General features: G+C 52.1%; 2 non-coding genes across 2 annotated transcripts; both read left to right on the top strand.

Moving 5' to 3' along the window:
• Positions 1–7,183: 7,183 nt before the first annotated feature.
• Positions 7,184–7,265, top strand: MIR193B (microRNA mir-193b). The gene has a single exon (NR_035700.1). It is a non-coding gene; the product is annotated as a microRNA mir-193b (primary transcript).
• Positions 7,266–12,541: 5,276 nt separating this feature from the next.
• Positions 12,542–12,627, top strand: MIR365-1 (microRNA mir-365-1). The gene has a single exon (NR_035768.1). It is a non-coding gene; the product is annotated as a microRNA mir-365-1 (primary transcript).
• The last annotated feature ends 9,841 nt before the right edge of the window (positions 12,628–22,468 follow it).

A 22,468-nucleotide genomic window follows, 5' to 3' on the forward strand; every position in this document is an offset into this window, starting at 1 on the left:
CTTCCCTCCTTCCTTCCCTCCTACCTTCCCTCCTTCCTTCCCTCCTTCCTTCCCTCTTTCCCTCCTACCTTCCCTCCTTCCTTCCCTCCTACCTTCCCTCCTTCCTTCCTTCCTTCCCTCCTTCCTTCCCTCCTTCCTTCCCTCCTACCTTCCCTCCTTCCTTCCCTCCTTCCTTTCCTTCCTTTCTCTTTCTTTCCTTCCTTCTTTCTTTTCCTTTTTTCTTTTCCTTCCTTCCCTCCTACCTTCCCTCCTTCCTTCCTTTCCTTCCTTTCTTTCTCTCTTTCTTTCTCTCTTTCTTTCCTTCCTTCTTTCTTTTTCTTTTTTCTTTTCCTTCCTTCCCTCCCTCCCTCCCCTCCTCTCTCTCTCTTTCTCGCTTTCAACATAGGGGTCTCACCATGTTTCCCAGGCTGATCTTGAGCTCTTGGCCTCAAGTGGTCCTCCTTCCACCAATGCCTGAAGTTCCACCATCATGGGCGTGAGCCACTGCATCAGGCCTAGATTCGTTTCTTAACATTCTCTCCAGAAGGTATCATAGGGTGGGCACAGCCTCCTTCTGATGGGGTTGAATGAGAAAGTCAGCCATCACACCACTTCAAACGGTGTCCCAAACTGGGCGCAGGGGCTCACGCCTGTAATCCCGGCACCTTGAGAGGCCGAGGCGGGCAGATCACTTGAGGTCAGGAGTTTAAGACCAACCTCACCAACATGGCGAAACCCCGTCTCTACTAAAAATACCAAAAAAAATTAGCCGGGCGTGGTGGCGCACACCTCTAATCCCAGCTACTTGGGAGGCTGAGGCAGGAGAATTGCTTGAACCCAGAAGGCAGAGGTTGCAGTGAGCTGAGTTCGTGCCACTGCACTCCAGCCTGGGCAACAAGAGCAAAACTCAAAAATAAATAAATAAATAAATAAATAAATAAATAAATAAATAAATAACCACCAAAAAAACAAACTGTTCCAAGGATCCCTCTGGAAGCACCTATATTCCGCCATTATCCCATGGCTAGCATCACCGCATGGCTACGGACTTGTGTGTCTGTTTTTAACAAGCCTACATTTGTTCAATCCAAGTATTTAAAACCTATTGTACAGGCCGGGTGTGGTGGCTCACGCCTGTAATCCCAGCACTTTGGGAGGCTGAGGCAGGCGGATCACAAGGTCAGGAGATTGAGACCATCCTGGCTAATACAGTGAAACCCCATCTCCTGTAATTCCAGCACTTTGGGAGGCCGAGGCGGGCGGATCACGAGGTCAGGAGATCGAGACCATCCTGTAATACAGTGAAACCCCTTCTCCACTAAAAAATACAAAAAAATTAGCCGGGCGTGGTGGCGAGCGCCTGTAGTCCCAGCTACTTTGGAGGCTGAGGCAGGAGAATGGCGTGAACCCAGGAGGCGGAGCTTGTAGTGAGCCGAGATTGTGCCACTGCACTCCAGCCTGGGCGACAGTTAGACTCCGTCTCAAAATAAATAAATAAATAAATAAGTAAATAAAATAAAAATAAAACCAATTGTACAATACATTCTGTATGTTTGCTTCGGAAGTTTCTCATTGTGGGTATTTTGGGAGGCTCAGGAGGTGGCAGTAACTGGGCACTGGTACCCTCCTGTCCTCCTTCCCCAGGCCCCAAGGAAAGCGCCCACAGGCGGGCAGGGCAAGGCCTGCGCCCACCCTCTCTGTGCGGGCCTGGGAGCCCGGAGTCCGAGACTTTCCCAGAGGCTGAGCACGGCTGCAGCCCTCCAGGGCTCCTTCTGCCTGGTGTGGCCGCTCCCTAGTTCTGGCTGGGGCCTTGGCATCGCCCTGGGGCTAGAAACCTGGATGCGGGTGGGGCTCCTTCCTGGGAGAAGGCCAGGGTGGGCCTCTGGGGCTTCCGGCCCAAGAGCGGGCTGTTTTCCGGAGTCTGGCGGCGCTTCCACTGCTGAACTGGATTTCAGGCCGCCACTCGCTTGAGTCACAGGGAAGCCAAGCCAGGCCTGGCAAGGGCAGGCCTCAGAAGGATCCAGGGGGTATCTCTGAAGGGGATTTCAATTGCAAGATAAAGGTCGGGCCCTGGCTGCCTTTGGTGGCCTGGTTTTTCCTTCTGCACCTGATCCAGGTGTCCCAGAGCCCAGGCAGGGCCTGAACTGGAGAGATGAGGTGAGCTTCCAAAATCTTGTGGCTCAGGGCACAGATGTGGGTGGGGGCAGCACCTGGAGGCCCCCGAGGCAGCACTGCTGCAGCTATTTTAGTTCCCCAGAGGGGCCGGGCCTTTGCACATGTGGTGCCTGCTGCCCCGACTCGATCCCTCCCACCAGCCCTGTGTATTCTTTTTTTGAGACAGAGTCTGGCTTTGTTGCCCGGGCCGGAGTGCAATGGTGCGATCTCGGCTCACTGCAACCTCTACCTTCTGGGTTCAAGCGATTCTCCCACCTCAGTTTCTGGCGTAGCTGGGATTACAGGCACGCGCCACCACGCCTGGCTAATTTTTGTATTTTTAGTAGAGACGGGGTTTCACCATGTTGGCCAGGCTGGTCTCCAACTCCTGACCTCAGGTGATCCTTGGCCTCCCAAAGTGCTGGAATCACAGGCGTGAGCCACTGTGCCCGGCCCCAGTGTTTTCCTTTTTCACAGTTTCAGCTCAGACATCCCATCCTCCAGGTGACAGCACCAAGCTCACCAATCACTGTTGCCATGTATGTACTCCTACAGGTTGTCTGTCTCAGGCAATCCCGCTAAAAGTCCTATAAGGCAGGCCTTGTGACTCCTACTTTACCAAGGAGGAAACAGAGGCCCAGAGAGGCGAAGCAGTGCCCGGGATCCCCCGAGCTGGCGACACGCAGCAGGGGGAGACACAGCCGCTCTCTTTCAATGCAGCTTGCAAGAAGAGCCGGTGAGGATACTGCAGGCTGGATGGAGACAACCCCTGCAGGAAGGGCCAGGGTAGGACACCCCCAGCCCAGCCTCGCTCTGTCGCGGTGCCCTGGACCATAACGGCAGCGAAGTGCTCACCTGTTGACTCAAGTCTTTCCCTGAGACGTCTAGTTCCTCAAGGGCAGGGACCTGTGCTGTTTACCACCTTAGCTCTGGGGGCTCTAGCAGCAGCTCTGTGCCTGGCACACAGAGGGCCAGCAGGTGTTAGTTCCATGAACAACTGACCTCTAAGCTTCAGTCTTTTGTTTTATTGTTTATTTTTATTTTTGAGACAGAGTCTCACTTTGTCGCCCAGGCTGGAGTGCAGTGGCACAATCTTGGCTCACTGCAGCCTTCGCCTCCCGGGATCAAGCCACTCTCCTGCCTCAGCTTCCCAAGTAGCTGGGACCACAGGTGCTCACCACCACACCCCGTTAACTTTTTTGTATTTTTAGTAGAGACGGGGTTTTACCACGTTGTCCAGGCTGGTCTCAAACTTCTGACCTCAAATGATCCACCCGCCTCAGCCTCCCAAAGTGCTGGGATTACAGGCATGAGCCACGGTGCCTGGCCTAGCCTCAGTCTTTTGATCTGGAAAATGGGTAAGTTCAGTAAGTTACTATTCTTCATGTGCTTAGGTCTCGGGGGGGCGGCGGGGGGGGAATGGGGACTGTTATTATCAGTGATCAGCTGTTGCCTTTTGTGCTACATTTCCTCTCCAAGTTGCTATTGGAAAAACCATCCCAAGGTCCCCCGTGCCCCGCCGACCCCGGGTCCAGAGTGAACACAGCCTTCCTTGCCTCCCCTAGAGCAAGGAAGAAATCCCTCCAGATTTCTGGAATTAAGGCCCAATGAGGAAAAGGGGACATGAGCAAGTCCTGTGCATCGGCTGCAAGATAAGAAAGATGACCCATAATCCCAGCACTTTGGGAGGCCGAGGCGGGTGGATCAGCTGAGGTCGGGGGTTTGAGACCAGCCTGGCCAACATGGTGAAACCCCATCTCTACTAAAAATACACAAATTAGCTGGGCATGGTGGCGCATGCCTGTAATCCCAGTTACTCTGGAGGCTGAGGCAGGAGAATCGCCTACACCTGGGAGATAGAGGTTGCAGTGAGCCGAGATCGCGCCACTGCCCTCCAGTCTGGGCAAGAGGAGTGAAACTCCGTCTCAAACAAAAAAAAAAAAAAAGAAAAAGAAAGAAAGAGGATGGAGAGGGCAGGGACATCACGGGCAGAAGGAGAGGAGGCCAGCTCACTCCCCTTGGCTGGGGTCCCTGGGACCTCCTCTGTGGCATCAGGACTGCCCGCTAAGTTGGGTGGTGTGTTTTATGAGTGTGACCTGTGTTGGCCAACAGAGGACAGCAAAATACATTTTTTATGATCCTGGGAGGTTCAGGCCAGTCAGAGGCTGGGCGGTGGAGAGGGACAAGTCATGTCTCAGTTATGTGGATTCTCTTTGCGAAAGAGGGGCCACTTCTGCAATGGATTTGGGGGTCCCTGGGCAGGGGTGTGGGGGTGGGGGAAGATTTTAGGAAGGGGATGAGCTGCTGGGGGGGGCGTCTCCCTTACTGCGGGAAATGAAAAGTATTACAGCTATGGCTGGTGAGAGTGTCAGCACCAGAGGCCAGATCTTTGCCAGGTGGAGGGGACACCCTTGTGCCCTACCCCCAAGTTCCAGCACCTCTCCAAGAGCCCTTAGCCCCGGAAGCAGCAACAAAGTGACATTGGACTGGGGAGGAGGAAGCACAATTTTATTTTCTGGCCCGAAGCTGGGTTGGTATTTGGGGGAGTTCTTGGGAACACAGTGTGTCTGTGCAATTTCAACCCTGGGGGATCCAGGGGACTCCAGCCATCCCAGAGGAGGTGAGAGACCGTCATGGGGTGGGTGTAAGAGGCTTGGGGAACCTGCCTGATGCTGCTCCTACTTTTACTGTTTGTTCACGGGGGTTGTGTGTGTTTGTGCGGCGGGGGAAGGGGGGGGTGCTGAAAATTGGGGGAAGGGCCAAAAGCGCCAGCTGGCACTGGCACTGGGTGTTCCCGAAAGAGGGGGGCAGACCGGGTCTGAATCTTCAGTGGATGCGCCCCTAGCTCCCGGATACCTCAAGCGCCTTTGGAGGACTCCAGCACGCCCCTCGGGAGGGAAGCCCGGCCTCGGTTCCGTCTCTGGGCTGCGGTGGTACTGGAAGTGGGGACTCTTTCCCCCTCCTCCGTGCCCCCTGTTTGAAGCACCCCGGGCTCTGCCCCCCGCCCCCAGGGTCGAGGCTGACGTCGCCGCCGCATTTCTAGGAATGCCCCTATCCGCTGACTATATTTGGCGAGGGTTTCTAGGAAGGCGCCCCCCCACCCCGGCCCCCGCCCCCACCCCCACCCCCACCCCCACCCCCACCCGGGCGGGCGCGCTAGGCTTCCAGGCTCTCGCCCTCTCTGCCTGGCCGGGGAGGAGCCGCCCCGCCGCCTGGGCCGCTGCCGCCGCCGCCTCCCCAGCGCGGCCAACCCCGGGCCGGCCCAGCCCCCGCCCCGGGCCGGCCATAGGGCGCTGGGGGGTTGGGGGGGGCGGGGGCGCGGCTTTGTGGCGGCAGCGGACCGTGGAGGCCGGGTGCAGCCCCGTCGGCTGCGCGCTCTCTGCAGAAAAGGATTTTCTACGCTCCCCGCCCATCACTTGGATCTCGTCTGGGGAGGGGCGGATTTTTTTTCTGGAAGTACCCTTCTTCTCCACGGTGGAGGATTTAAGGCTGGGCTCCAATCGAGGCGGAGGCTGCAGGGCCCGCGGGGCGCCCCCCGCCCGGCGCACGCCTGCCCGGAGCCCGGGAAGGCGCAGCCCTGGGTGGGGGGGCCCGTGCACCCCCGGAGGCGGCAGCGGCGGTGAGTGCTCCCCTTCTTCCCGCCTGGCACCTTACGCCAGCCAGGGCAGGGATCGCGGCAGGTGGGTGCCTAAGCCCCCAGGGCCGAAGGGGTGTGGGGCGGCTGTCTGCGGGGTGGATGGGAACGGGAGAGGGGAGGTGGCGGCGGGGGAGCGCGCGGTTCTCTCGGGACTCGGCGCGAGACGCTTGTCTGGGCTGCGATTGCCGCCGCTGCCGCCACCCCGGCTCCCCCTCGGACCCCTCCCCCGCTCCCCAGAGGGGCGTGTGAAGCCGGGAGGTAGGAAGGGGGCGAGGCCGCCCCCAGCCTCCCTAGTGCCTGGGCTTGGAAATTGACGAGGCGGTGGAGCGTCCGCGTCCCCGCCCCCACCCCGGAAAGCCCGCTCGGGAAACTGACTCGCTGCGTGACCCCGATCTCAATGACGCGCGCGGAGCAGGCCGGCCGCGCCCGCCGCTCCACGTGCGCCCGAGCCCTGCTGGCATGGGCGGCGGCGCCTGCGGGGGCCGGGCCCCGGGGATCCCGGACTAGCCGGGAGCCACCGTCCCCAGAGAGTTACCGCCGCCCCCTAAAGTTGTCAGCTCCCTCCCCCCGAGAAGCAGGCAGCCCTGGCGCGTTGGCTTTAGCTTCTGCAGGACGGGGGCAAAAAAACTAGGTTCCGGGGTGCGGAGCGGGGTGTCTGTGCCCGAGACAACACCAAGTTAGGAAAAAGAAGTTAGAAAAAAAAAGAAAAAGGCATTTTGATTTGGGGGTGGGGGGAGTGGCGTTTCTGGTTTCTCTTTGCTTCCAATCCCCACCAAGCGGAGCGTTGGAATGCGCCGCTTATGTCCTCTGAGGACACATCCATATTTATAATTTATTTTTAGGAGAAGTTGTGAAAAAGGGAGGGGGGTTAAAATGAGGAGAAAAGGTGCGTGGGGGAGTGGCCTTTCCAGAACCTAGAGGCTAATTAAGCTATTAAAATGGAAATCATTTCCCCCAACTTGGGCGCGCAGCAAATTTGACTTTAATGAGAGACGATTAAGGACACAAATAACCAAACTTTATTTAGCTGGAGATGGGGTGGGGGGAACTGTACGAGGCACCTCGGACACCCGATTTATCCGCTGCTAAGGGACGTTTGGGGCACCCCTCGTGTTGTCCGGGAAGCTTTTAGGCCTGTTTGCTGGGCGAGATTGGTGATTGCTCCGGGAGGGAAGAGACAGCCCGGGATCAAGCGATTCTCTTGCCCTCAGCCATGGTGTGGCAAATGTCCCCTCCTCCCACAGCGACCCCCTGGCATTTTGGTGAGATGAACCGCCGCCCTGAGGGAACACCCAGTAACGATTCCTTCAGTGATCCCGGTTCTCCAAACTCTTGCCTCAAAGGCGGCCTGCCCCGGTGCTGTCAGCCGTGAATGGGGACTCACTTCTTGGGAAAAGAGGCTTTTGGAGGCTGTGGTCTCAGAATCGGGGTTTTGAGGGCGAGATGAGTTTATGTTTTATCCAACTGGCCCTCAAAGTCCCGCTTTTGGGGTCATTCTGGACAGCGAGGGACTCAGGCCCCGGCAGTCCCGGGAGGGTGAGGGCAGAGAGCTACCACCCCCAGGGAGCGCGTCTAAAACCCGGCTGGCAGGGGGGCGGGGAAAGAGGGGGAGGTTTGCTACTTTCCATAAAACTAAAAGGTCCCTTCGAGGGTGGTATTCTTATAAGTGTGTGTTCTCAGTTTGCCGAACCTACTGTGTTTTCCAAGGGCTTCTCTCCTTGGGAGGCCGAAAAACGATGCAAGGAGGAGAAAGTACATCCCCCCTGACCACCCCCACAGTGGTTTAAGGGACAGTATTGGATTGGAAAGGAATTAGTAGGATGTCAGTTGTGGCAAAGTGTTTGAAGCCCCCAAATAAGGCGCTCCTGAAATAATGAATTGTAACGACATTAGATTTGTCTTTACGTTTGTTAAATTAGGAGAAACCAGCTGTTTGCTTCCACCTGGAATTGCAACATTTCTTTGCAACTCTTTGCTACTTTGCTGTTGAAGGCGTTCTTTTTGTTTTGTTTTGTTTGTTTGTTTGTTTGTTGGGGACAGAATCTCGCTCTGTCCAGGCTCTGACCAGGCTGTCTCGCTCTGACCAGGCTGGAGTGCAGTGGCGCGATCTTGGCTCACTGCAACCTCTGCTTCCCGGGTTCAGGCGATTCTCCTGCCTCAGCCTCCCGAGTAGCTGGGATTACAGGCGCCCGCCACCACGCCCGGGTAATTTTTTGTATTTTTAGTAGAGACGGGGTTTCACCGTGTTAGCCAGGATGGTCTCGATCTCCTGACCTCGTGATCCGCCCACCTCAGCCTCCCAAAGTGCTGGGATTACAGGCGTGAGCCACTGCACCCAGCCAGGCGTTTTATAGAAGGCTGGATAATACGTTCAGGGGAAGTCTCTAAAGCAAGGGTAGTGTGTATAAATCCCCGTCGCAGAACATTAACCTTCAGTTGTGTGTACACACACACACACACACACACACCCTATATAGTTGTAACCTATATAGACTTTCACACATCCTAAGTTATTTGCAAGTCTAGATTTAGATTAAGTCTACATAGCAGGGAATAGAAAAGTGAGCTGTACCTGGAAAAAACCTTTGAACACAGCGTTCTTGATACAAGATTTAGGATTTGAAAGACATGGCACATGTACACACAGATGACATTTGTGCTGCCTTGGCAAAAACAGTTCTTTACTTCCAGAGTTCTTTCTCTTTAGTATGGGACACGATGAAACAGCACAATTTTCAGGAGTCCACAATTCCAGCGAGGCGCGTGGATGGGAAATTGTCACGTTGTGAATTGTGTTTGTGCTTTGCTAAATCGCCACCCGGAGCTGACTGTCAAATCCTATTTGCTTTGCTAAATAAGGATATCTCATCAAATTAGCCTTTAATGATACTTCTACAAATAGGGTGTTTTACATGAATTAACGAGGCCGGAACACTGACTGTTTCTCCAAGATACTGAGCTATAATGGAGGCGACGAAGCCGAATGTTAAAATTACTGAATTGTTAAGTGTGCAAAATCAGACAGAATTTAGTGCTAAATGTGAAACAATTTCTGCTTTAATGGTGAGCATTCGCAACAGCACAAGCATTACTTATATTCAGCCGTCTGAAACTGTGCATGTAATTATGAATACATTTAACAAACTTTAACCCCCCTCTGAGTCTGGAAACAGTCTAGTATGGTGACGAGATTATAAATCAGCATTTTGCAGTGAGAAGTCATCATTAATTCAGCAAAGAATCACAGCTTCTTTTCAGATCCTTCCCACCACCCTCCTACACACCCCCCTCAACCAATAAGGAAAAAAAAAAAATTCAGCATGGAACTGCTGGATACACTGAATATATTTTGGCTTTTCTCTTTTTGCCTCTGTGTGAGAAACTTCATTAAGCAGTTGCTGTTCCCTCCCCACCCCCGCTAACCCCCAAAGAAGTGTGGATTTAAGAAAAAAAAACAAAAAACAAGCAACTTTGAATTTTGTTCTTAGCAATCCCCAAGCCATAGCTGATCTCAGAGAGGCAAAAAAGATGTTTCAATAGAAAAGAATACGGTATGGCCAGGAGTAAAATATTTAGAGGTGGTTCTGCAATGAATATGATACTTCCTTAAAAATAAAATATACGTTGGTGATTCAAACCAATGAAAGTTGGAAAAGCCCCTCCAAGGGAACACTCTCTCTGTTTCCCTTCCCAGCAACCCCCCAACTTAACGTTATGAACAGAAAGATGGAAATTCTTGCCAGATCAACTATAGCCTCCTAACGATCAGCTCACCCTCCTTTAATTTTGATTGTGGAGCAAATACAGCTATTTTAGCCATGAGGATAAAAATGAGTGCAGCGAAAAGTTAAGGCAAACTTGGTACTTAAAATCACTCACCAGAATAAAGTGCGTGTACAAACAAAACATTGCTGATCAATTACTTTAAGCAGGCATTTTCTTTCTCGCCTGAGCACCCCAAACACAGAAAAATGTAGAGTTCTTTTTGCTTCTTGTATCTGGAGCAGGTGAAAATAAACCCTGACGCTCACAAACATGATATAAACAACATACTTTTCAGGCCTAGCAGCCAAGCCGACTTTTCAGGGAAAGAGATGGACGTTGAAAGAATTTAGGAGTGGACTTGGGGTTCCCTCCGTCACCCCATGCCCAGCTGACCCCTTCTGCCCTTCTCATGACCTCTTTTCAAAGCAGCCAGTGTTCAGATGCTGCCTTTCCAGCGTGCCCAGTTGTAGGGGACATATGCACATATTTACCAAGCTTTAAAATAAGGTTTCTGATTTTATATCATCCGTCTGAGTTTACGGAACCACAAAGCAAACTTCTTTCTCCATGTCTCTGAAATGCTGCCCCACTGCAGCAAAGGGGACTTCGCCTGGGCAGGGAGAGGAGTTAGTGGCTGGTTGCGCCTAAGGTTAGCTGGGCGGTGTGGTATGACAGTTTTCTCAGAGATGTGCAAAATTCTAGGCTCTCTTGCTGGAATCGTGTGAGATCAGTGCTGGGCCTGTTGGCATTGGCATTTGTGCCCAAGACAGCCCAGACCTCTGCCAGCCGAGGCCCAGATGTGGCCTCAGAGCCACTACTGGTGCCCAGACAAGTCCAGACAGGTGCCTGGGGGTCTTTCCTCCTGAGACGAAGCCTGCAGCAGTTCAGCCAGAAGATGGGGTATTTGGCTCTCAAAGGCAGCCTCCCCAGAGACTCTGCAGGGTTTAATAGCCTGGTGACCCTGTGGGCTCTGGCGAGGGCAGAACCCCACTTTGCTTTCCAAATGCTCAAAGGGGAACAGATGAGGCTATCCCACAGGCTCAGAGCCAATCTGTCCTGTGTGATTGCAAACGTGGCTCTAGAAGATTCAGAGGCAAAGCTGAGCTTTTGCAGCCCAGCCCCAAGTCCTTGCTCTCGAGCACCAGGGCTGCGATCCTTTGACTTGAGGTGGGCCTAGGAGGCGTGGCTCCCAGCCAGCAAGACAACACATAACACATCTGAGTTACCGTGCATGTGTTTGCTGGTCTCTTCTCCAGCTCCGTGAGCCCTCCCACCTGGGAACTGAGCCTTTTGCTTTGATCAGGCTGGGAAGAAAACCTAGGCCAGGAGGGGCCGGGCTGCAGGCTGGAAGTGGAAAAAAGTGGGCCAGGTGGACAGAAAAAGGGGCCACCAACTAAGCCACCTTGGGGGTCGGCCCAGAGTGAGAACTGGGCTGGCATTCTGGGCTCAAACACACAAGAAAACTGTCTGCAGCCTCTCTGCCCTGGCACCAACATGTGCCTGCTCCAGAAAGTTGCACCCAGCCCTGAGTCAGCCAAACCCGTGGGACTCCCATTTGGCCCCAGTAACTGGACTCCAGGCTACCAAAGGCCTCGTGGGTTCTCGATCGTATCTTAGAATGGCGTTAAAAGGTCCAGACCCGGCACCTGTAGGCCATGCCGTATTTAGCCCTAGGTTCACCCGGAGAATATTTTAGGTGCTACTTGAAAGAAGAGATCTGGGCCCTAGTTGCCGGCTGTCACATGGCAAGGGTAGAATCGCTCCCTCACAGACCTGGCCGAGATGGCTGGGTGCTCACTGGTACAGATGCCCAGAGTCCCTGCCAGAGCTTCGGGGCCATGCGACGGGTGCCAAGGAGCCAGCTAGCGACTGGGGCGTCGGTTCTGTGTGGGGATGCCTTTTCACCCCGTTCTCAATCTGAAGGCAGTGAATCCACTTCCATTCACAGAACTCACAGAGGCTGTTTTCAGGCCCTCTCCTCTCTGAGATGGCCCAGTGTGATATCCCAGGCTGCGTAGTAAGCTCCTCCTCTGTTGTCAGCCATGTGGAGGGGTTAACCCTTTCCTGGCTCTGAGGGTGCTGGCTGGCACAGGGGGCACCCACCTGCAGGGCCTCAAAGGTCATATGCCTTGGGGAAGACACCCTGAACTCCTTAGTCCTCAGATCTTAGTGGCTGAACCAAGAGATGGCACCCGGGACCTTAGCAGTAAAACCCGTCCCCTTTTTTTTGAGACAGTGTCTTACTCTGTTGCCCAGGCTGGAGTGCAGTGGTGAGCACAGCTCACTGCAGCCTGAACTTCCTAGGCTCAAGCCTCATCCTCCTGAGTAGCTGGGACTACAGGCACACACCACCACACCTGGCTATTTTTTGCAGAGACTGGGGGGGGTCTCACTGTGTTGCCCAGGCTGTTCTCAAACTCCTGGCCTCAAGCAGTCCTCCCACTTTGGCCTCCCAAAGTGCAGGGATTACAGGCGTGAGCCCCCACGCCGGCCAGTTTGCCCCTTTTGCACCACCAGCGATAATCACTCAACTCCCCTACCCAAGCCTTAGCCCTTCTGTCCGTGTTGTGGAAACCAGGTATTTTCATCAGCATTTCCAAGGGGACTAAGTTTCTCCCACTCCAGAGGAGGAGGTGTTGAAGGATTTGTTGTTCACTTAGATCATTAATGAGGGTCTGGAACAGTCATTTGAAGTTTGGGGGAAACGTCACGTCTCCTATGATGCGCCTGGCTTTAGGGAATAATCCTTGTATCCATTTTGGGAACCTGCTCTGGGATTCCAGATCTGTGGTTTTCTGAGCACGTCTGTATGGAAGCTGCTGCACTGAGACCTATTTAGCCAATTATTGAGAAGATGAGGTCCCTTTCGTGAGTCTGCACGGAGCCGCCGTACACCATGAAAGCGCTCACTTGTTTAAAGTTTGCTCTAACTTTGTACATTTTTTCCTTTTTAGTTTTGGCTCTTGGTGCTCTGAGAGCTACCACTTCCTGCCAGCTGGTTCGTTACCGCAGGGAAAATGAGGGACTTTTGGGGGCAGATGTGTTTCCATTCCACTATCATAATGCCCCTAAAAATCCTTATTGCTCTTGCAGTATTCCTCGGGGGTCCCTGGGCCAGAAAGACATCAGCTCGGAGTTCCTCCAGCAACTCAAAGAAGAGAGAAAGCTGTTCCCCAAACTCTTCCGCTGTAGCGCCTTCTGGGTCCCTGGTAGATGCCTCCTTGTGCTCAAAACCGGTTATCACTGTGAAAAATTGAAAGACGCCATGCGCAGACACTGGTTGCTAAACGTGCTTTTGCCCTCCAGGGGCAGACGCTGAGATCCGGCCTGGGAAGGAGTACAGCTGTGGCTCCCCATCAGCGTCAGCATTTGCTCTGGGGGGTTGTAGGGGGAGGTAGGGAAAGCGGAAAGAAACAAGTGTTACCTGTTTGACGAGGCCTGGTCCTTGCAGCCAGGGCCTCCGGGATCATCGCCTTGGCAGGGGGCCCTGGGCAGTCCTGGCTTTCCTGCTAGCTCCCTGAGACAGAACACTTTCCCCGCTCGCTGCCTCAGTTTCCCCATACACCAAGGGAGGGGCAGCACCCCCTGCTCTGGCTTCAAAGGGTTCTTGGATGTAGCCAATGTTATATATAAAAAGCTCTAACGTTGTATAAGCTCTGAAGGTGCTTTGAAAATTGGAGAGTCCATGCATTAAACATGGAAGGTAATAATATGAATACACACAGAGGAATTCATGGGTGGGGAGACGGCAGCCCAGCACTGAGCCTGGGTTTCTGGGATCAGCCAGGCCTGCATTCCAGCCCGAGCTCTGCGCCTCTCTTGCTGTGTCACCCGGGACAAGTGAGTCAGTCTCTCTGAGCCACCAGCTCCTCAGGCATGAAACCTGTAACTCAGACTCCCAAGTCTGATTTGCACATCTCTGATTTTAAGTGGCGCCGGCTAAAGGTGAAAATTATTCTAGTAGGTATTCTTTGCACCGCTGATTTGTACTTCAGGCAATTGGTTGGTTTTCCATTTAGGGTCGGGAGACAGGGGCCCTTTTTTTGTCCATCAATTGATGTCAGTTAAACAAAAAAGAGTGGGTTTTTTGGAAGAAAAATATTAAGCAACTACAGGTGCCCTGAGGATGGGACAGAAATCAGAAAGTCGTGTGTAAAGTTTCAGAGGTCCACTTTTAGAGAATTCTTGTTTATCTCAGGGATTTTCCGCACTCCTGTAAGTCGGTGTGGGGAGGGGTGGGGGGAGATGGGGGAGTTGCCAGTTCAGATCTGTAGAGGGCTCCAGCATGACAAAACTGGGTGTCACACATCTTCCTTTTGGGAGTCGGGAAACCACCCTTCCCTGCTCACCGACACCACTGGGACCCCTCACCCCCCACTCCTGCATTGATCCATAGCTCAGATTTCTCTCTCATTTTAGGGTCACGATGACTCAGCACCCTCCTTTCTGGCCAGGGCACCTCCCTTGGCCTCTAGGGGCACTTGCCTGACAGGCCTCACTGTGCCGGACCTGGGAGCCAGCTGCCCACCAGCCCCCTGGGACTGTGGTTTTGCAGGGAAACAGTGGGTGATCAGTCCCAGCCAGCAGGGGCCAACTCCGGTTTCACTTTCTGCTGCGTCATGGGGTGGGGGGTGGCAGCGGGCCCCCGCTGGCCAGCTAGAGCAGGCACTGAGAGGCCTGCAGACAGCTGCCGGCCCTGCTGCCAGAACGCACCCCCCACCCACCCCCTGCAGCCTGCCAGGATGGGGGCTGGGCTCTCAGGAGCCCCTTAAATCTTTCCACCTGCACAGTGTCGGGGACCTCAAGTGAGAAAAGCCTGGAGCCGATGAGATGGTTTCCTGAGCTGTTGGAGATTCCCCCAAAACAACCTTTTTTTTTTTTTTTTTTTTTTTTTAAATTGAGACAGGGTCTCTCTTTGTCACTCAGGCTGGATTGCAGTGGTGCAGTCAAAGCTCACTGCAGCCTCGAACTCCTGAGCTCAAGCGATCGTCCTGCCTCGGCCTCCCAAAGTGGTTGGGCTACAGGTGCATGCCACCGAGTCCTGCCCAAAACAAGCTTGTAAATCACGCAGGCTAGAAACTCAAGAGAGCTGTGATTGTTGCTTCTGGGTCAGATTGCTGTGGCTAGACACTGCTTCTGCCCTTCCTTCCCTGGATAGATGGCTGCTGAGGCCCTACTGTGTGCGGAGCTGGGTGCCAGGTGCTGGAGGTACAGCAGGGAGCCAGACAGCCCCTGCCCGCATGGGGCTCACAGTTGAGTCAGGGGAGACAGACAAAAGAATCAAAGAAATAATCCAGCCGGGTGCGGTGGCTCACACCTGTAATCCCAGCACTTTGGGAGGCCAAGGCAGGTGGATCACGAGGTCAGGGGATCGAGACCATCCTGGCTAACATGGTGAAACCCCGTCTCTACTAAAAATACAAAAAAGTTAGCCGGGTGTGGTGGCGGGCGCCTGTAGTCCCAGCTACTCGGGAGGCTGAGGCAGGAGAATAGCGTGAACCTGGGAGGCGGAGCTTGCAGGGACGGAGATTGAGCCACTGCACTCCAGCCTGGGCAACAGAGCGAGACTCCGTCCCACAAAAAAAAAAAGAAAGGAAAAAAAAAGAAATAATCCCACGTTACGATGAAAATTTCACGCTGAATACTTGGTGTTAGGATCTCAGGAAGGGATCATGCATACATGTCTGTCATGAGTCAACTCCCAGAACACATAGCATAGGAGGCAAGGGAAGGCTGCCCCTTCACCCGCTAAAAGTTTGCTAAAAATAACTGACAGGCCAGGCATGGTGGCTCACGCCAGTAATCCTAGCACTTTGGGAGGCCGAGGTGGGAGGATCACTTGAGCTCAGGAGTTCAAAATGTTCCTGGGCAACATAGTGAGACCTTGTCCCTATTTTATATTTATTTTTTAAAAGTTTTTACCAAAGAAATGACTGACAACAAGTGGATTAATAGGAGAAAAAAGCATATGAGCCGGGCGTGGTGGCTCATGCCTGTAATGCCAGCACTTTGGGAGGCCGAGGCATGAGGATCACGAGGTCAGGTGATCGAGACCATCCTGGCTAACACGGTGAAACCCCGTCTCTACTAAAAATACAAAAATTAGCCAGGCGAGGTGGCGCACGCCTGTAGTCCCAGCTACTCGGGAGGCTGAGGCAGGAGAATGGCCTGAACCCGGGGGGCGGAGCTTGCAGTGAGCCGAGATCGCCTCACTGCACTCCAGCCTGGGCGACAAGAGCAAGACACCATCTCAAAAAAAAAAAAAAGAAAAAGGCATATGAATTTATTCACCATGCATAAATGCCAGGGGAGTGGCGGGAGAATGATTATCCAATAACCCAGTGAAGTCCATCGCTGGGCACAGTGGCTCACACCTGTAATCCTGGCAGTCTGGGAGGCCGAGGCAGGTGGATTGCTTGAGGTCACTAGTTTGAGACCAGCCTGGGAAACATGGTGAAACCCTGTCTCTACCAGAAATACAAAAAAAAAAAAAAAAATTAGCCAGCCTTGGTGGTGCACACCTGTGCTCCCAGCTACTCGGGAGGCTGAGGTGGGAGGATCGCTTGAGCCCCGGAAGCAGAGGTTGTAGTGAGCCGAGATCACGCTGCTGCACTCCAGCCTGGGTAACTGAGACCTTGTCTCAAAAAAATATAAAAATATAAATAAATACTTCCGTCATAGAAGGGAGATGGGGGAAATGCGGCCGCTCTCAGGGGTAGTAAATGATTTTTGGGAGGAATGAATGAGTCTGATGCTGGGACAACGGTCAGTGAATAATTCCTTTAGGGAGTCGAATGGGATCGGAGGACAGATGATAGTTTGGGATGAAGTCCGTCTGCACTCCAGGTGTGGTGTTTCATTTCATTCTCTTCCTCTGTGATATGAGTTTTCATCTCTGGTTAATGAAATTTCAGTGAAGGAGTCGAAGGCAATTGTGTTCCTCTTTGGCGGGTGTGGTTTCCAGGTAGATAAGGGAACTCCAGATAGCAGGCTCCTCCTATGCTTTGGGACGGACAGAGGATGGAGAAACACGATTGGGGGTGGGGGCGGGGGGGTGGTGTTGGAGAGACCTTGAGGCTGCTTCAGTTCAGCACATCAAAGAGCCATATTTTGGGGTATCGTTTTCTGAGCCCCAACAATAGGTAGGGTTAAGAATAGAGACCTGGGAGCCAGCTGTCCTGTGTTTGAACTTGACTCTTCTACTGAGTGGTCGGGTGACCTCTGCCAAGATACTTGCCCTCTTTGTGCCTCAGTTCCCCCATCTACAGTTACTAGAATATTAGGGCACAGCATAGGGATGTGGTGAGGATGAAATACATGAACGTCTGTAAAGAACTAAGCACGGTGCCTGACATTGATGATGTGCTATATAAGTCTTAGCTATTATATAAGAATAATAAATGTGAACTATTATTGTAAGATGAAATGCGCCAGCCACAGCAGGCCAGGAACATCAGTAATGTGGCCGAGCCTGTCCTCTGTGCGAAACGCTTTACAGGCCCTCATCTCACCTAATGGCCACAACCAACCTGCAGGTGAGCCTAATTGACATCTGAGGCTGGGGAAACTGAGGCTCAGGCCGGTGAAGAGAGGTATTTGAGGTTAACCAGCAGGCAAGCAGTGTGACCTCAGATGCAGGGCTGGTTTCCAGGGGCTGGGACCCACGCTTAGATGACTGCTCTGAGGCCAAGGCATGGGGATTGCTTGAGACCAGGGGTTGGAGACCAGCCTGGGCAACATAGCCACACTCTCATTTCTTTAAAAACAAAAACAAAAAAATGACCCAGGCATGGTGGCACGCCCCGGTAGTCCCAGCTACTCAGGAGGCTGAGGGGGGAGGCTGGTTTGAGCCCAGGATGTCCAGGCTGCAGTGAGCTGTGATAGTGCCACCTTAACAATTTTGCTCCAGCCTTACTAACTTTGGAACAAGGGGCCTCACATTTTCATTTTGCAAATTATGTAGCCAGTCCTGCCCTGATCTAAAGTACTCCAGAGCTGTCACTCTTAACTCCTACCAGCCACATATCACACAGCCAGGCCCACAGTCACCTTCCAAGTCATCAGGATGGTGTTTTGTAGTAGGACTGAGATCCTGGGAGAATGTGAAGACTCCTTATGGGGCTGAATTGCCGACATTAAAAGGCAGGCAGGGGCAGTTGCTAAGGGCAGAGGGCATCACTCCTTCATTGCTGTATTCTCAGGGCCTGGTCTGTGTTAGATGTTCAGTTAATAGTTTTAACATGAAGCCAGTGAATCGGAGACTGCTCTATCTCCCCGGACCCAACCTACTTAAATGACACCTTCCAGGGAAGCAAGTCAGTGGTGCAGTGTCAGATGTCAATCATCCCGAACACCACCCCCCATCCCCCAGTAGGCTTCTGGACAGCCCCTGAGGGTCCCCTAAGACCCTCCCCCTGCCCTAAACCTGTGTGCCTACACCTTGGAGTAGATTCCTGCTTAACGGGCTCTGGTGGGGGGTTCAGAGGTAACACAAGTATTTAAAGGCATGTGGAGGCCAAGCGCGATGGCTCACACCTGTAATCCCAGCACTTTGGGAGGCCAAGACAGGTGGATCACCTGAGGTCAGGAGTTTGAGACCAGCCTGGCCAACATGGTAAAACGCCATCTCTAGTAAAAATACAAAAATTAGCCTGGCCTGGTGGCGTGCGCCTGTAATCCCAGCTACTCAGGAGGCTGAGGCATGAGAATCGCTTGAACCTGGTGGCGAAGGTTGCAGTGAGCCGAGATCTCACCACTGCACTCCAGCCTGGGTGACAGTGAGACTCCATCTCAAAATAATTAAATTAAAAATAAAGGCATATGGGCTTGGCTTCTCGAGTGCCTATAGTGGGGAAGAGGCAGAGTATAGCCCAAAGAATACCTGGATGTTAGTTCAGGCAGGTTCAAGACCCAGCCAGGGGTCAGGGGTTATGGTCTTCTGAATTGGTTAATGAGAGGGTTTGAAGGAAAGATCCCTTTTCCTCTGAAGTTGGAAGTTTATTGACACTCAAAACTCCTAAATGGTACTAAGAAGCAAAGAATGGTTTCAAAAGCCTAGAAGATATTTATAACAAAACTTTTTTTTTTTGAGACAGTGTCTCACTCTGTTGCCCAGGCTAGAGTGCGGTGGTGCCATCTCAGCTCACTGCAACCTCTGCCTCCAGGGTTCAAGTGATTCTCCCACCTCAGCTTCAGTAGCTGGGATTATAGGCACACACCACCGTGCCCAGCTAATTTGTGTATTTTTAGTAGAGATGGGGTTTCACCATGTTGGCCAGGCTGGTCTCAAACTCCTGACCTCAAATGATCTGCCCGCCTCAGTGTCCCAAACTGCTGGGTTTACAGGCGTGAGCCCCCACACCTGGCCAATATATGTTTATACTGTTCTTTGCCAGCTGTTTGCACAGGTATGATCCATTGTTTCAAATAATGCTGTGAAGCAGAAGCTGTCCTTACTTTCTAAATAACATCATAACCATCGATACGTATTGAATGCTTTGTATGTACTAGGCACTGCACCTGTATGAAGTCAGTCATTTCAGTTGCATAAGCAACATATAAAAAGGGATTGTTGGTATCTCCAGCTTACTGATGAGGAAAGAGAGATGCACTGACGTCCAAGGCCACATACCCGGCATGTGAGGAACTGGGGCTCAGGCCTGGATCTTCCATTCCAAGGGTCAGCAGCCCATTTCTGTAAAAGGCCACATTGTGAAGATTTTAGCCTTTGCAGGCAATACAGTCTCTGTTGCAGCTGCTCAACTCTGCCTTTTTTTTTTTTTTTTTTGGATGGGAGAGACGGAATCTTGCTCTGTTGCCCAGGCTGGCGTGTGGTGGCGCAATCTCGGCTCACTGCAACCTCCGATTCCCTGGTCCAAGTGATCCTCCTGCCTCAGCCTCCTGAGTAGCTGAGATTACAGGTGCCCGCCACCATGCCCAGCTAATTTTTTTTGTCTCAGTGTTTTATTTTTTTATTTATTATTATACTTTAAGTTCTAGGGTACAACGCCCAGCTAATTGTTGTATTTTTAGTAGAGATAGGGGTTTCAGCATGTTGGCCAGGCTGGTCTCCATCTCCTGACCTCGTGATCCACCCCCCTCGGCCTCCCAAAGTGCTGGGATTACAGGTGTGAGCCACCGTGCCCGACCAACTCTGGCATTTTAACTCAAAAGTAGCCACAGATAGTACACAAACGAACGGATGTGGCTCTGTGTTGCAATAAAACTTTATTTACAAAAACAAGGAGTGGGCCAAACTTGGCCCACAGGCCGTATTTCCTGACTCCTGTTCCAGAGCAAAAGCTTATCCTTCAGTTAGAACATCATGAACTTGGCCCTGGCAACGTTCTTTTCTCCCCACCTGTGAGGTGACAGAGTTAGGTTTCAGAACAGATGACCACTGTCTCTGGAGAGGTTAGGTTGGCTCCTCCTTCTTTGAGGGAATTCTGCAGCTCTTGGAAATTAGATCTATTAGGATTTCTTGGTGACAGCCACAATAGAATACCCTGGGGATTTCAACATTGTAATTTTAGTAGCTGTCAACTGAGTAACTTTTAAAGAGGAAAGAAAGTGTGGTAGTTCAGAAAAATACCTCAGTGGTTCACTTTGCCTGTGGAAGCCACTTCTTTAAACTGAGAATAAAAATCTTTTTTTTTTTTTATAATCAGTGTCTTGCTCTGTTGCCCAAGCTGGAGTGCACTGGTGCCATTATAGCTCACTGCAGCCTTAAACTCCTGAGCTCAGGTGATCCTCCTGCCTCAGCCTCCTGAGTAGCTGGGACTACAGATGAACATCACTCTTGGCTTTTTTTTTTTTTTTTCTTTCTTTTGAGATGGAGTCTCGCTCTGTCGCCCAGGCTGGAATGCAGTGGTGCGATCTCGGCTCACTGCAAGCTCTGCCTCCCAGGTTCACGTCATTCTCCTGCCTCAGCCTCCTGAGTAGCTGGGACTACAGGCACCCACCACCACGCCCGGCTTTTATCTTTTTTTTTTTTTTTTGTATTTTCAGTGGAGACGGGGTTTCACTGTGTTAGCCAGGATGGTCTCGATCTCCTGACCTCAGCCTGCCAAAGTGCTGGGATTACAGGCATGAGTCACCGTGCCCGGCCACTCTCGGCTAAGTTTTTTATTCTTTTATAGAGTCGGGGTCTCACTACATTGCCCAGGCTGGTCTTGAACTCCTGGCTTCAAGTGATCCTCCTGCATCAGCCTCACAAAGTGCTGGAATTGCAGGCGTAAGCCGCCATGCCCGGCTGAAAATAGCTTAAGACAGAATGGCAGGGGTGTGTGTGTGTGTGTGTGTGTGTGTGTGTGTGTGTGTAGGGAGAGGGTGGAGAAGAGAAAGGGAATTTCCCAAGAGGGCAGAGAGCTGGAGCCAAAGGATTCCTAGCAGGAGGGTCAGAGAGGAAGGTGTGACTTCTTTTTTTAAACAGCTTTATTGAGAGATTATTCACTTAACGTACACTTCACCCATTTAACATGTATGATTCAATGTCTTTGAGTGTATACACAGAGTTGTACAACCATCACAATCAATGTTAGAACACCATCAACTCAAAAAGAAACCCTGGGCCCAGCACTTTGGGAGGCCAAGGCAGGCGGATCATCTGAGGTCAGGAGTTTGAGACCAGCCTGGCCAACATGGTGAAACCCCGTCTCTACCAAAAGTACAAAAATTAGCCAGACGTGGTGGCGTGTACCTGTAATCCCAGCTACTCAGAAGGCTGAGGCAGGAGAATCGCTTGAACCCCGGAGGCGGAGCTTGCAGTGAGCCGAGATCATACCATTGCACTCCAGCCTGGGCAACAGAGTGAGACTCCATCTCAAAAAAAAAAAAGAAAAAAAAAAAAGAAACCCAGAACCCTCCCGCATCCTAATCCTCCAACGCCCCCAACCCTGAGCAATCATAAATCTACTTTCTGCCCCTGTGGACTTGTTTATTCTGCACATTTCCTATAAATGGAATCACACAATTAATGCGGTCCTTTGTGACTGGATCCTTTTACTTAGCAGGACGATCTCAAGGTTCAGCCACACTGTAGCATGGATCAGAACTTCATTCCTTCTTACAGCTGAATCATATTCTGTATTATGGATGGGCCACCATTTTGTTTATCCACTGTCAGTGATGGACATACGGGTTGTTTACACTTTTTGGCTGCTATGAATAATGCAGCAATGAACATTCATGTGTTAGTCTTTGTGTAAACAGATGCTTTCATTTCTCTTAGGCATATAGGTCAGAGTAGAATTGCTGGGCCATAAGGCAACACTATGTTTAACATTTTGAGGAACTGCCAGGGGCAAGTCTTAATATATTGCCTTTTTATTTTTAATCTTTGTTTTTATTTTCTTGAAACGGGGTCTGGCTCTGTCACTCAGGCTGGAGTGCAGTGGCGCAATCACAGCTCACCACAGCCTTGAACTCCTGAGCTCAGGCCATCTGCCTGCTTCAGCCTCCCGAGTAGCTGGGACCACAGGCACATGCCACTATGCCTGGCTAATTTTTTATCTTTTGTAACAATGAGGTCTTGCCATGTTGCCAGCTGGTCTTGAATTCCTAGGCTCAAGTGATCCTTCCACTTTAGCCTCCCAAAGTGTTGGGATTAGAGGCATGAGCCACTGTGCCTGGCCTTTATTGCCTTTTTTTTTTTTTTTTTTTTTTTTTGAGATGGACTCTCGCACTGTCGCCCAGGCTGGAGTGCAGTGCCGCCATCTCAGCTCACTGCAAGCTCCACCTCCCAGGTTCACGCCATTCTCCTGCCTCAGCCTCCCGAGTAGCTGGGACTACAGGCGCCCACCACCACGCCCGGCTAATTTTTGGTATTTTTAGTAGTAACGGGGTTTCACCATGTTAGCCAGGATGTTCTCCATCTCCTGACCTTGTGATCCGCCTGCCTTGGCCTCCCAAAGTGCTGGCATTACAGGCGTGAGC

The sequence above is a fragment of the Pan troglodytes genome, chromosome 18 (genome assembly GCF_028858775.2).
Source record: "Pan troglodytes isolate AG18354 chromosome 18, NHGRI_mPanTro3-v2.0_pri, whole genome shotgun sequence".
In the NCBI taxonomy this organism is placed as follows: Eukaryota; Metazoa; Chordata; class Mammalia; order Primates; family Hominidae; genus Pan; species Pan troglodytes.